The sequence below is a fragment of the Ursus americanus genome, chromosome 16, assembly GCF_024610735.1.
Source record: "Ursus americanus isolate L20-20 chromosome 16, mUrsAme1.1.p, whole genome shotgun sequence".
Taxonomy (NCBI): domain Eukaryota; kingdom Metazoa; phylum Chordata; class Mammalia; order Carnivora; family Ursidae; genus Ursus; species Ursus americanus.
The window spans coordinates 12236049-12249498 of record NC_142142.1 but is presented as its reverse complement, the minus strand read 5'-3'; the positions used below and the strand labels follow the sequence as shown (position 1 = coordinate 12249498).

Below are 13450 nucleotides of genomic sequence, written 5' to 3'. Positions count from 1 at the left end.
GGGAAGTCTGGGCCAGGAATGTAGCAGACATGATCAGGACAGGCCAGGGATGGTCAGATCACAGCAGCCCCCTTCACTCCTGCTTCTTGTAGGTCTCCAGATGTGGCAGGACCCAGTCTGATGACAAGAAGAAACACAGGAAGGAGGAGGTGAGCCCAGTGGTGACATCCATGGTCCCAAGCTGCTCCCATGGCAGTTTGGAATCTATCTGGGCACACAGCAGCAGGAGCTGTCGGGTTAGGCCTGTCAGGCCCCTCAGCAGCAGTGGTGTCAGCACAGACATGACTGCAGACAGTGGCCAGCAGTAGCCCAAGTTCAGAAAGTCAGAATGGCAACAGATGAAGATATTAAGACCCAGAGAGGAATACTTATTCTTAGCAATGTATTCAAGTTAGTAATAGAGAACCAGAACTTGAGTAGATTTGGTCTTAAATTTGTAGTATAGTTGACCCTTGAAAAATACGGGTTTGTACACCTGTCCATTTACATGCAGAATTTTTAAAATAAATACAATATAGTACTGTAAGTGTATCTTTACTTCCTTATGATTTTTATAACATTTTCTTTTCTCTATTTAAGAATATAGTATATAATACATGTAATATAAATGTATTACATTAATCGACTTTTCATGTTATATGTAAAGCTTCTGGTCAGTAGTAGGCTGTTAGTATTTAAGATTTAGGGGAGTCAAAAGTTACATGCAGATTTTTAACTGCGTATGGGATTGGCATGTCTGATGCCTGCATTGTTCAGGGGTCAACTGTAGTTTTTTGTAACCTAGGGTTTTATTGTTCCTTGGCTTGGTAAATGGTACCATTGTCTTTTCGGTCATTTAAACAAACCTGATGGTCATTTTGGTTTTTTGTGGGGTTTTTTTGTTTTTTTGTTTTATCCTTCACATTTAGTGTATTATATTACCACATCTTGATTGATTTAGCCTTTAAAAAATTTTTTTTCATTTTAATTCAATTAATTAACACAATGTTTTATTTGTTTCAGGGGTACAGGGCTGTGATTCATCAGTCTTATGTAATACCCAGTGCTCATTACAACACACATCCTCCCTAATATCCGTCACCCAGTCACCCCATCCTGATTTAGCCTTCTTAATCTCTTTCAGTTCAGTCTGTGCAACCCTTGCTGTCTCTGCCCTAGTTGCTGCCCTTCTCTCTTACTCGGATTATTACAGGAAACTCCAGGTTGGTTTCCCTGTGTCTAATCCACTTACCACAATTACAGTGATAAAGTGAAAATCAGAGTGATCTTTTTCCTTTGCTTTAAGTCTGTTGTGTAGGAGTCCTTGTTGTCTTCTGAATAGAAAATATGTTTCTTAACATGGCAACATAGTTGTTGATGTGATGGCTCCCGCTTTCTCCTCTGGGTTCTTTCCTTGCGGTTCTCTTTCTTGATGTCATCAGTAGGTACTATATTCTGCCTTACAGAACTATTTTTGGTTTCCAGAATGGCATGCTGTTTCTGGCTCTTTGGTCCTTTGAATGACTATTTAAAGTAGGCCTTGCCCTTGAGTCTTCTACCACTCTCTTGATATATCACCATGCTTTATTTCCTTCCTGGCAGTTATCACTCTCTAAAATCATCAGTTTTACTTTTTAAGTCTGTCTCCAGTAGAATTAAAGCTCTGTGAGGGCAAGAATTTTTTATCATTTCCTATTACATTTTTTATATCTAAACCAGTGCGTCGCACTTAGCTGTTGCTCAGTATTTGTTAAGTCAGTAAATGAATGAATGAGTGAACATTTACCTTGCAGAAAGTCCTGTGTATGTATGTGTCTTACTCAGTGTTTCCTTAGTATTTTGTAGTTATCCTCCATAAGTCATTTCTTTGTGGGCCATATAGTACCTGGCTAGAGTATGTGAACTAGTATACACTGTTTGTTTTATAATTGTCCATTTATCTTCCTGCATGTACCCCCCTTGTTTCCATTCCATTCACCCCCACACTAAGACGCAAGTTCTGTGAGGTTCAAAAGGTATGCATGTTTTTCTAATATTAATGGTAGGTGCTCAAACATGTTCAAAAATGCAGTTTTATCAGATACCAGTTTTCAGTGCCTATTATTTTAGATTCTTCTAAGAGTAATTTCATAGATATTTTAAGTTTTCTTTGATGCCAGCAGAATTTTAAAATACTTATTCTGAAGAGTCCCATTGGTGCTAATTTAGGTGTCCTGAAGGTCTAGGTTAGAAAGGCTAAGGCTGACTGGTACTACACCGCCTAAAATTATGTTTCACATGCCTCCTTGGACTGGGTTATAGTTACCTGAGAAACAGACATAGCTCTGGGATTTCCTCAGTTTGGAGGACCTTGTGTTTCTAAGGAAATGAGGTTGGGAGAAATGTTTCCCACAACCTCTTTTTATTTTTAATATTAAAAAAAATGTAAAGCGCATAGCTTAAAACCAGGAGTATTATAATGTCCATATTCCTACCACTCAGAATTAATGCGTTTGTGGTTCATTAGTTCCTTTCATGTATTTGCTAACTTCATTTGGGTAGAACTTTTCCTGAAATTTAAAATCTGTCCCCATTTTATCATTATAACAGTGAACATATATATAGTCTCTTAATTTGTAAAGCACTTCTGTACATGTTGCCTAAAACTAAAAGCCAATTAGTTTTATTTCACAACCTAAGCGATTAGCTTTTAGAGACCGTATGAGGAGCATCAGTGTCTTACTGATCATCAGTTACACCAATCTGTTTTAACCATTGATTTGTTGACTTGGATTTTTATCATAGTTGCTATGATTTGACATATAAAGATTTTATTTATTCCAGAGAGAGAGAGAGAGAGCACGCACACGTGCACGAGCTGGGGGAAGGAGCAGGGCGGAGGGAGAGGAAGAGGGAGAGAATCTTTAGCAGACCCTGCAAGGAGCCCGATGATCCCATGACCCCAAGGTCGTGACCTGAGCCAAATCCAAGAGTTGGCTGCTAAACTGACTGAGCCACCTAAGCACCCCATGATTTGACATTTAAAATTTAGTTTCAATGTATAAATAAGTCCTGCTTTGTGATTATGGAACAAGTACACAGACGCTTTTAATCTTAGTTTGCTTTGAGAATTATGTGTTAAATGCACATAAAACATTAATTAGATTATGGTTATTTGCAGTATAAGAAATTTCTTTAGCTCAACAGTTTTCAAGTTGTTTTTCGTGAAGCCCTAAGGTTTCCCCAGAAATGCTTCTGAACCCACGTATTATTAGTCTGCTGGGACTACCATAACAAAATACCACAGCCTATGTGGCTTAAACAACAGAAATCTATTTTCTCACATTTCTTTGGGCTGGAATTCCAAGATCAAGGTGTTGGCAAATTTGGTAAGTGCTCGCTTTCTACTTTATGCTAGTCCTTGTAATCACTGTGCCCTCACCTGGCCTTTTCTCCTGTGTGTTCGCTGCAGGGAGAGGACTTGGGGTCTCTGGTCTCAAAGACACCAGTCTTACAGAGCCCCACTCTTATAACCTTATTTAAACTTAATTGTCTCCCTAAAGGCCTTATCTCCAAATACAGACACATTGGGGGTTGGGGCTTCAAGATATGAATTTTGAAGGGACACAGTTCATTTTATAACATCCTATGAAATATCTTCTGGAAGTGGTTGTGCTGATCAATAAAAATGGAAGGGGAGTTGAAAACAACTGCTCTCATTAATTACAGAGTTCCTTCAACATAAGAATTTATTAAAATTGCGTTCAAATGTAACTTTCCAGGAGCACATTTGTTTTGTGAGATGAGAATCATCCTTATAATCTATCTTTCCTGGGGTCCCAGATCTTTCTTAATTTGTTAGTAATACTGTTGTAGAACCTTAAGTGATGCAAGCATGTTAGCTATTACCATTTGCATAAGGATTTGCTGGGGTCATTAAAGCTTTGATTATATTATCGTATGTTTTTGTAAAATATTGTGGATTCTAATTGTAGTAACTTCTTGATTGAGGCTCGAAAGTGTTGGATTAAGAATCAAGGGTTCTAGGGGAATCTAGGTGGCGCTGTTGTTTGGGCTCTTGGTTTCAGCTCAGGTTGTGATCTCGGAGTCCTGGGGTCAAGCCTGGCATCGGGCAAGTGCTCAGTGTGGAGTCTGCTTGGGCTTCTCTTCTCCTTCTGCCCTCCCCCCCATGCACACACACAGTCTCTTTCTCCTTCTCTCTTTGAAATAAATAAATAAAATCTTAAAGAAAAAGAATCAGGAGTTCTAGCTTTGCTGTTAATTAAATTTTTGATCCTGGATAAATTAATTTAGTATTTCTGTGATTAATTTCTAATTAGAACTTAAAATAATATTGGGGTCATGAGTTTGAGTACCACGTGGGGTGTAGAGATTACTTAAATTAAAAACAAACAAACAAACATGAAAGAATATTGAGAAAGAAGAAAGCCCCAAATCTGAATTTTGGAGATTCTCAGGTGGTAATGATAGTTGTGAAAGCACTTTGAAAAGCAAAATTTATGGAAATGCACATTGTCAGTTTCACCAGTAATTTGCTTACATTTCTCAAGTAAATAAACGATTTATTTTATTTTGAATGTATGTTTAAACTCCCTTAGCAGGAAAAACAACCCTATTTACTCATCTTACTGCCTAGGTTTTGGTATTTGGGTAGTTCCAAAATAAAAACGTTAGAAGGAAAAACTGCTGTAATTTTCCCCTTACTATTCCAGTTCAGGGGATAACTTAGATTTTAATGTAATGTGAAATTCCACACCATCATGGTTGTTGTCATGATAACAACGTCTACTTCCATACTGTTCTTTGAAATCCATTGAAACTTAATGTCCATTTGAAAACTTTTGACTCACATTTTGTTTGAAAATAGTAACACTGAACCAAAACTATAAGTTCATTTTATTATAATCAAGCTTCTCCAGAATTGCCCACATATGCTGTATTCACTTTTTTACTTCCCACTGAATCCTCCCCGGTGGGTCTCTGCCTCCACTGTGCCACCAAGAACACCTTGTCAAAAGAAGCCTTGCCATGTTATAAAATCCAGTGGATATTCTTCGGTTCTTTTTTACCAAACCTATTTTTTATCATTCTTTCACAGAGTTGAATTTTTTTAAATCTCTCTCAGCTTTGCTTGGTTTCTTTTGCTGGCTTTTTTCTCTGACCCCTGAAACACTGCATGAGTAGCAGATGGAGCAGAGTAATCTAATAGAAAAGCTGAAAGATGCCTTAAAATAATTCATTTAAACACAGAATATAGTCATAAATGTAGTTAGCTAAGAACCCACAGCTGCTAATGGTAGCCCATTTTCATCTGGCTGTTCAGTAAAGATTTTTCGATGGCCTACTCTGTAAGGGACTCAGTAGGGCACAAGGGGATGTATAAGATACGATGTTCTTGAGTCTGGAGTTCAGTAAAGGCAGCAAAGCAAAGTAGGTCAAATATAATGCAGGCAGAATGTAAATGCGTTAAGTGCAGCGTGGTATCTAGAATAAAGTAGTTTTGGGGTATGCAAATATATTTAAAATTTTCTCATCTTTTCAGTGTTTGTGGTAAAGAGTATGACCGATAAAAAATAGAAAAGCACTGATCTCTTTCCTTCCTTCTAACCAGTAATGCTTAGGAAAATAATGTGAAAGATTGTAAGTTATGAGGTAGGAAACGTTCGGCATGAAAGCATACTTAGAGAAATAGTCCACTCAGTAATTTTGATGGAAGGCATTTGGAACAGCGGATATGGGTTGTATAGTAGGCAAAAGTTTGACCCTTGTGCCTTCACTCCTTGGTGTTATATTCATGAATATGTTACACGGCAAAAGGGGCTTTACGGATGTAATTAAATTTATTAATCAGTTGACCTTAAATTAGCGTAATTATCCTGGATTATCCACATGGGCCCGTGTAAATCCCATGAGCCTGTAAGAGGAGAAGAGGCAGGCAGAAGGCAGGAATACTCAAAGCATGAGAAGGACTCAGCACGTTTACCCTTCTTGAGGAGGGTAGAGGGCTACATGGAAAGCATGAGAAGGAAATGAAATCTGCCAGTAATCCGAATGAGTTTGGAAATAGGTTTTTGCTCAGAGCTACCAAAAAGGAGCTTGATATCAGCTTTATGAGACCATAAACAGAGGACCCAGTCAAGCCAGGCTGTATAGGACTTCAGACCCACAGACCCTGGGAGATAATAAGTGGGTTTTTTTCTAAGATGCTAAATTTGTGGTGTTCTATTATGCAGCAGTAGAAAACCAATAAAGACTGATTATATTAATGAGGGTTTTATAATCTAATGAGAAAACTCAACAAGGATTAGAAGTTTCCAAAAATTGCTTGCAGAAGTATTTTGCCTCTTTCATTTTTATAAAAAATGTGCTCTTTTCTGTAAAACCCATAAATACAATCATGAAATTCTTATATCAGTACACTTAATTATTTACCTTAAACCTAACTTGATGCTAAACATTAAACAAATTTATTGAAGTTGATACTAAATCAGAAAGGTTAGCTGGAAAGAGAGTTTTGGTGTTAGAAAATCTGGGCTCCTATTCTTTGTTAGTATTGTTGATCTCAGGAAACATTCTCACTTGTCTGAACCAAGGTTGATTAATCTGTAACACTGAGAAAATACGATCTTCTAGAACTGAGAAACTACCATTTATCTTGCAGAACTGTGAGAATTTAACGCAATTATGTATGAAACGCACTCCTCATAATGTCTGACATATTGGCTTCAAGAGTAAAAGTATTGCAGATAATAAAATACCTAACTAAGATACTGTTGAAGCTTACATTTGCCACCTAATTTTTAAGGTCTATAAAAGATAACTATTATGGTAACTTAGTTAATTGAAGCTACCATACCACAAAAACTGTAAAAGTATTTCCTGGGTTGGTAGGTTATTAATTAAATTCTGAAGGTAAAAATAGGGGACTTTATGTGAAACAGGAAGACAAATCAAGATGTGCTCAACATGGAGGCATCTTTTCCCTAATGATGTAGGGAATCAAAGCTGTATTGTCTTGGTTGGCTACTTTACGTTGTTATTCTTCTAATTACTGTCCTTTATAAATAAGGAGAGGAGGAAGCACCTTTGTGCGTATGTGAATTCTCACCCAGCCCTTGCAGGGTAGATCCATATATTGATACCCCCGTTTGCAGATGAGAAAATTGTATTTGCTTCTATAAAAATCTCTTTCCCTTACCAGAATTCATGAGAACTAGACCAACCCTACATGCCTTATACACTGTTATGCACATCAGAAGTCCTCAAATTATGTCCTGCTACCTATTTTTGCAATATCTATCTATCTATTTATCTGAGAGAGAGAGTGAGCAGGGAGAGGGACAGAGAGAGGGAGAGGATCTCAAGCAGACTCCATGGTGAACATGGAACCCAACACAGGGCTCGAGACCATGACCCCAAGACCATGACTTGAGCTGAAACCAAGATTTGGATGCTCAACCAACTGAGCCACCTAGGCACCCCTGCCTGTTTGTGTAAGGCTTGTGAGCCAATAATGCCTTTTCACGAAGAACATTTATAATCAGTTTATTGAAAGTACTTTGTTATTTTTTGTTGTTGTTTGTTGTTTGTTTTTAATAATGATATATTTTTATTATATTATGTTAGTCACCATGTAGTACATCCCTGGTTTTTGATGTAAAGTTCCATGATTCACTAGTTGCATATAACACGCAGTGCACCATGCAATACGAGCTCCAGTTTTCGGTTTTCAGACTGGTCGCGCGCGATCCTAGGCTCACGGTCTCAGTCTGCTCTCTCACGGGGGCTGGTCCACGAGTCCGCCCGCTCCCCAGTGCAGATGACTACCGCTCCCGGCGCCCGAACAAGGAGGCTCCCTCCCCCTTCCGTTTATCTTCAGATATCTGTGCGCAGATTCACGGCTCCCTGCTTCGTACCTCAATACTCAGCGCTGGAGATGTTCATTTGTAGAGATCCAGATGTATCTTCCTGCATCTCAGGCTGATTCCGTGGGTGTTCAGAATGGTCTGGTACCTATCCAGCTCGACTCAGGGGACCAGCTGAAAAAGGGGACCCCTACTCCTCCGCCATCTTAACTCCTCCCCTCGAAAGAGAGTACTTTGGATTCCAGTTAAACACACTGTTCTCCACCTCCCCCAAAATAATTCCATTCTTCTTACTAATATGCCTGTATTATAAAACAGTTGAACTCAATTATTATATATTACACATAGTATATAACATGAGATATGACATAATATGCCATATTTAATATAATGGATTGCTATTATATTTAAAACTTTATCAGTAAAAATTGCCGAAGTGTTTTCTCTATTAATACATAAGTACCTTTGTAAATGTACTTGATTTAGGCTCTTGGCCCACAAAGCCTAACTATTTTATCTGGCTGTTTTCAGAAAAAGTTTGCTGACCCTTGATATACATCATGCCTATCACAGTGCTTGGCACATAGGGTTTAATAATTATTTGTTGAATTAATTAATGAATTGAGGTTAAGTAACTTTACAAAGGACACAAAGCCAAGTTACCCAGCCTGGTCTTTCTGATTTTATATCCTGAAAAACAATGAAGTTCTGTTTTTGGCAATGAGAAAGAAGTCCTTAAATTATTTTAAAAAGGAACATTGTAATTATTTTCTTATCTGAATCACCAGGAGTGGACATTTTATATGATACCAGATATAGTATGGACGTTGGGTAATAATTGGTAAATATTTGATAATAGCTTTATTTATATTTATTTATAAAAAGTTATTAGTTATAGTATAGCTTTTCTTTCTTAAAGATTTTATTTATTTGAGAGAGAGCACATGCACAAGATAGAGAGAAAGAGCTTGAGCACAGAGGGAGAGGGAGCAGACTCCCCGCTGAGCAGAGAGCCTGTTGTGGGCTGGATCCCAGGACCTTGAGATCGTGACCTGAGCCAGACAAGACGCTTAACCGACTGAGCCGCCCAGGCACCCCTAGTATAGCTTTTCTAACAATACAATTTGAAGATCTAAGTACAGGTTTTACCGTGGCCAAAAGCTGGATTAGGGGTTTTTTTCTTAGGCATTCTTCTGTCTGCATTGTTAAGAGTACTGATCCGAGGAGGAGTTGGCAAACTACAGCTTACTGCCTGTTTTTGTAAATAAAGTTGTATTGGAACACAGCCACATCTGTTTGTTTACATCTGATCTATGACTGCTGTCATGCTACAGTGCCAAATTGAGTAGATTGTTTCACAGAGACTGTATGGTCTGCGAAGCCTAAAATATTTACCATCGGCCCTCTGCAGAAAAAGTTTCATATCTAACCTGGAAGGCACATCAACCATCTATTTCTCTATTTCTCTTAGGTCTGTCCTTATGAAATTAAAATACCAGAAAGTCACGTGGTGGTTAGCAGCTGGGTAGATAAAAATGACATGAATGAGCAAGAAACACATCTGTACCTACTGCAGAACTACTTTGTCTGTTTTTTTATGATCTCTTACATTGTTGGCTGGTTCAGAAGCAGATAAGAACTCTGTCCACCTTTTTGACTACCATTTACCTAGCTCCAAGCACTCTGAGTGACTGAACAAATATATTTGTGTGAAGTCTCTTCAGTAAGTTGCCTTGTCAGTTTATTACTAGAAAAAGTTTTATAAACTGACTCCCCATAGCTCTAGCTCTAGCTTAGACTTTATACCAAATTATAAACATCTCCATTTATATCCAACTGACTGCTTATTGAACCGGTGTCACATAAATAAAACTCAACATATCAAAAGTCAGATTCATTCTCTTCCCTCCTCACACCTCTTATACATACTGAATGCATGATGTGGTCATGTTACCACCAACATGCTGAATCCAAACCATGATTTGAGCATCATCCCAAAGCCCTCCTGTGCACACCCAAACAATAGCCAGGTTCTGTTGGTTTTTCTTCCTGTTTATTTCTCAGATTTGTCTCCTGTTCATCCTTACTGCCGTGGCCTAATTCAGGCCTTTATCATTTCTTGCCTGAAACTTCACCTTCTAATTAGTGTCCTGGCTTTTAGTCTTTTACCTTTCCACTGCCTTCTCCTCACTACTACAAGAATGACCTTTTAAACACAGAGATTTAAAAGTGACTGTTACATCACTTTCAGAATTATTTAGTGGTTCCTATTCACTCAGAAATCCGAACTCTGTCATAATATTCAGCACTCTTAATGGTTTAGCCACTTCTCTTCGGCCATATCTAATGACATTCTCTCCTGTGCACCCTACTATTTGGCTTATATTTTACACTATTCACAGAACCTTCTGTCTTTTTCATTCCTCAGATTTTTGCATATATTATATCTTCTGCCTGGAATGCCTTCCTACTAACTTGTTTTCCAGGCAAACTTAATTTATCCTTTTGATCTCAGCTCAAGTACTACTTTCTCCTTAAGATCTTCTCCCAGGAGGATGTTCTTTCATAGATTTATATATAATTCCATTATAGAAACTATGGGTTTGTTTGTTTTTTAAGATTTTATGTATTTATTTTAGAGAGCGGGAGAGGGACAAGCAGACTCCATGCTGAGTGCAGAGCCCAACGCGGGACTTGATCTCACTACCCCAAGATCATGACCTGAGCCAAAATCAAGAGTTGGACATTAACCGACTGAGCCACCCAGATGCCCCTATCATATGGTTTTTATAATGAATGTTCACTATGTACCAGGCACTGTGTTTAATACTTACCTTACACAGCTCACCTTTGAAATAGGTATTTTCTTTTACACACAAGGAAATTGATTTTAAGACATGAAGTAACATGTTTGGTCTCACATTGCCAGAAATGGCAGAACCAGCATCTTGTGAATCTAGTGCTTCAAAACGCTACAAATATTGTCCCTCCTATTTGTCTTTTTTTGTAGGTTGTAAGCATCTTGAGTGCTTTTCATCTTTTATAAATCAATTTTAGAGGACTTAAATAATCGCTTAGACAATATCGGTTTTCTTTCAGTCATCTGCTGATAAGCTTAACTCCATATTTGCTTCTTTATTGTACTCTTTAGCTGTATTAGGTAGTTTTCTGGTGGAATTTTTACCTTCCCTGTTATGAGACTCTTGCTCTTTTATCTTTGTCTTAGTGGCATCATTGTGCATAATCTCTAATGGAGATCTGTTTCTTTTCCTTTTGAAGTCAATAGAATATGATTAATGTAAAATTCTGTTTAAGTCCAGAGCAGGTATCTGGCATCTGCTAGGCCCTGTTCCTTGGCTCATAGCTGATGTACCAGTCTAAGCTTTTTTTGCTAAGCCTCTCTTAGCAGACTGACTGCTACTACAAATCACTCAGCTTTGGCATCTGTTTGTCATTTTTTGTTAGTGTTTCCCTAAAGCAGTTGGACTAAGACCTGTAGAATGAGCAGAAATTTGTTAGGAAATATAGCTTAGCTCACTGTATTATAAAGTACCTAGAGAGAATGGTGATGAGGGGACGCCCAGGAAGCGTGTGAAAGGAAGCTATTGTGATAATCCAGCTGAGCAATGAAGAGACCTGAGGTAGGGTTTTGGCACTAAGGATGGAAAGAAGAGGGTGGATATGAGAGCTATTTGGAAGGCAAAATCAGTAAGTCTTGCTAACTTACAGGGAAAGAGAGAGGTATCTAGCAACACAGTGCAACCAAGAGCATCCATCGTGTTGCCATATCCTGTGCTTGCTGGCATGTGTTTTCCAGTATCATCTAGAGTGTAAAGGAACGCAAAAATCTAGCTGGCGCCTTTTAACTTTTAAGTTGGAATCGCCTTCCTAAAAATAAAGAAACCCAGTGAGTGGAAATTGAAACTAGCAGTGTCGCTAGGATCTTTTAACTCCTTGCTTACTAGTTGGATAGGCCTTGGCCTTATTGAGCTTCACATTCCTTTTTACTTGGTGAGTCACAAAGAAATTTCTCTGCAAGTGAACTCTGATGCTTCCATGAAACTCCTCTATTTCCTGTGGTTGTTAATGACTTCAGATACCACACGAGTAATTTTATACACCTTAGCCAGGGATAATGAATATCTACATGTTAATAAACAGATGTCTTCCTTCAACATACTCAGTACCTGTGCTTTGGCTTTCCTGCTGCTCTGCCACTTGCCCAAAGACAGCCAAATAATGGCCTTGAAAATAATGGGAAAGCCAAGTTTTAATAAATTACCCTTTAAATGAAATCACAGTTGATTTCCTTTAGCCTCAGAATAATTTCTAAGAGACAATGGCAATTTATTATTGCTTTTTCTTTGATTTCTGTGATTTTCTTAGTGCATGCCACACTAATGATTTAGAGATGGTTTTTCAAAGAAAAAAGAAAATGCTATTATGTTGTATGTAATCATTGATCTTAAAAGGCTCTTGATTTTATGAAATGTTAAATATAAAAATAAATATGTTTCTTAGAATAAGAGTCTTTTTCTGGGGCTGAATACTTGAGAGATAATGACATTGAGTAGAAAAGAACCTAATATGTCTTGTTTGGGGTGTTTTCGCCCTCATCGGAATGATACCACATTCATTTATCCCTCAGAAGTAAAGGGAAGACAAAGGCTATCTCTGTCCCTTGGTCCCTAGTAACAGGTTTAGAAATCTTTTGAAAGTGAATAAACTTGGCAGTAGATGGCCTTAATCTAAATGGCAATTTCAAAAAGACCCATTATTTTTACTCCTTAGGGATGATTGTTGGCTGTTGGTAGCAAGTCATTTATCATTTGTTAGTTCGGTCATATTTTCATAAGCATTAGATATTTCTCTACTGTTACATTTATTTTTCAAACCTAAACTAAGGCTATTATCTTTAATTTTTATTTGCCTTGTTAATATGTTAATTGGTGTTTTCTTTTTTATGAGGTTCAATTCTTAGAACATAAAATTTGCAGCATTAAAGTATATTCATTGGTTTTAGTATATTCACTATGTAGTGCACCTACAACAACTATCTAGTTCCAGAACATTTCCATTACCCCCAAAATAACCTCCATACCCATTAACAACAGTCCCAGTCACAAACCCCTCTCCCAGTCCTCTGGCAACCAACTAGAAAAGCAACAGTGATTTTAGGGAACTTTTTACTTTGCTGTGGCTAGTGTTCCTCTGGAAACTAACAAGCAACTTGGGCTAAATTATCTATACTTGTGGGTATAGAAGTACTGGGTTTTATTTTCTTTGGTTTTCTGCTGAACTCCTGTGTGACTTCGGGTGGTCCAATGAATGTTTTGTGGTAATAATATACCTGAAGGCCTTCCCATAGAGCAACAAGCTGAATTACCTTAATTATGGCTGGGAAACCTCTTGTGACAAGTGTGCCCTTGAGTAGACTTCAGAAACCCGTTTCCCTTCTCAGATGTTTTTGTTTTTAAGGGTGCACACCTGTCAGTTATATACTTAGAAGTACTGCTCCTTCATAGCACAGTAATTTACTTAATAAACATTCCTGTAACTCAAATATTAATGTGTTTTCAAAGAAGTTATGTAAAAATTATAGTTAT

At 37.8% G+C, this 13450-nt stretch overlaps 1 protein-coding gene and 1 pseudogene across 2 annotated transcripts in view; one reads left to right on the top strand and one right to left on the bottom strand.

Moving 5' to 3' along the window:
* Positions 1-13450, top strand: part of RSF1 (remodeling and spacing factor 1) — a 140509-nt gene that overhangs the window by 56198 nt on the left and 70861 nt on the right. The window lies entirely within an intron of this gene.
* Positions 6-373, bottom strand: LOC148108760 (cytochrome c oxidase subunit 8A, mitochondrial pseudogene; annotated as a pseudogene).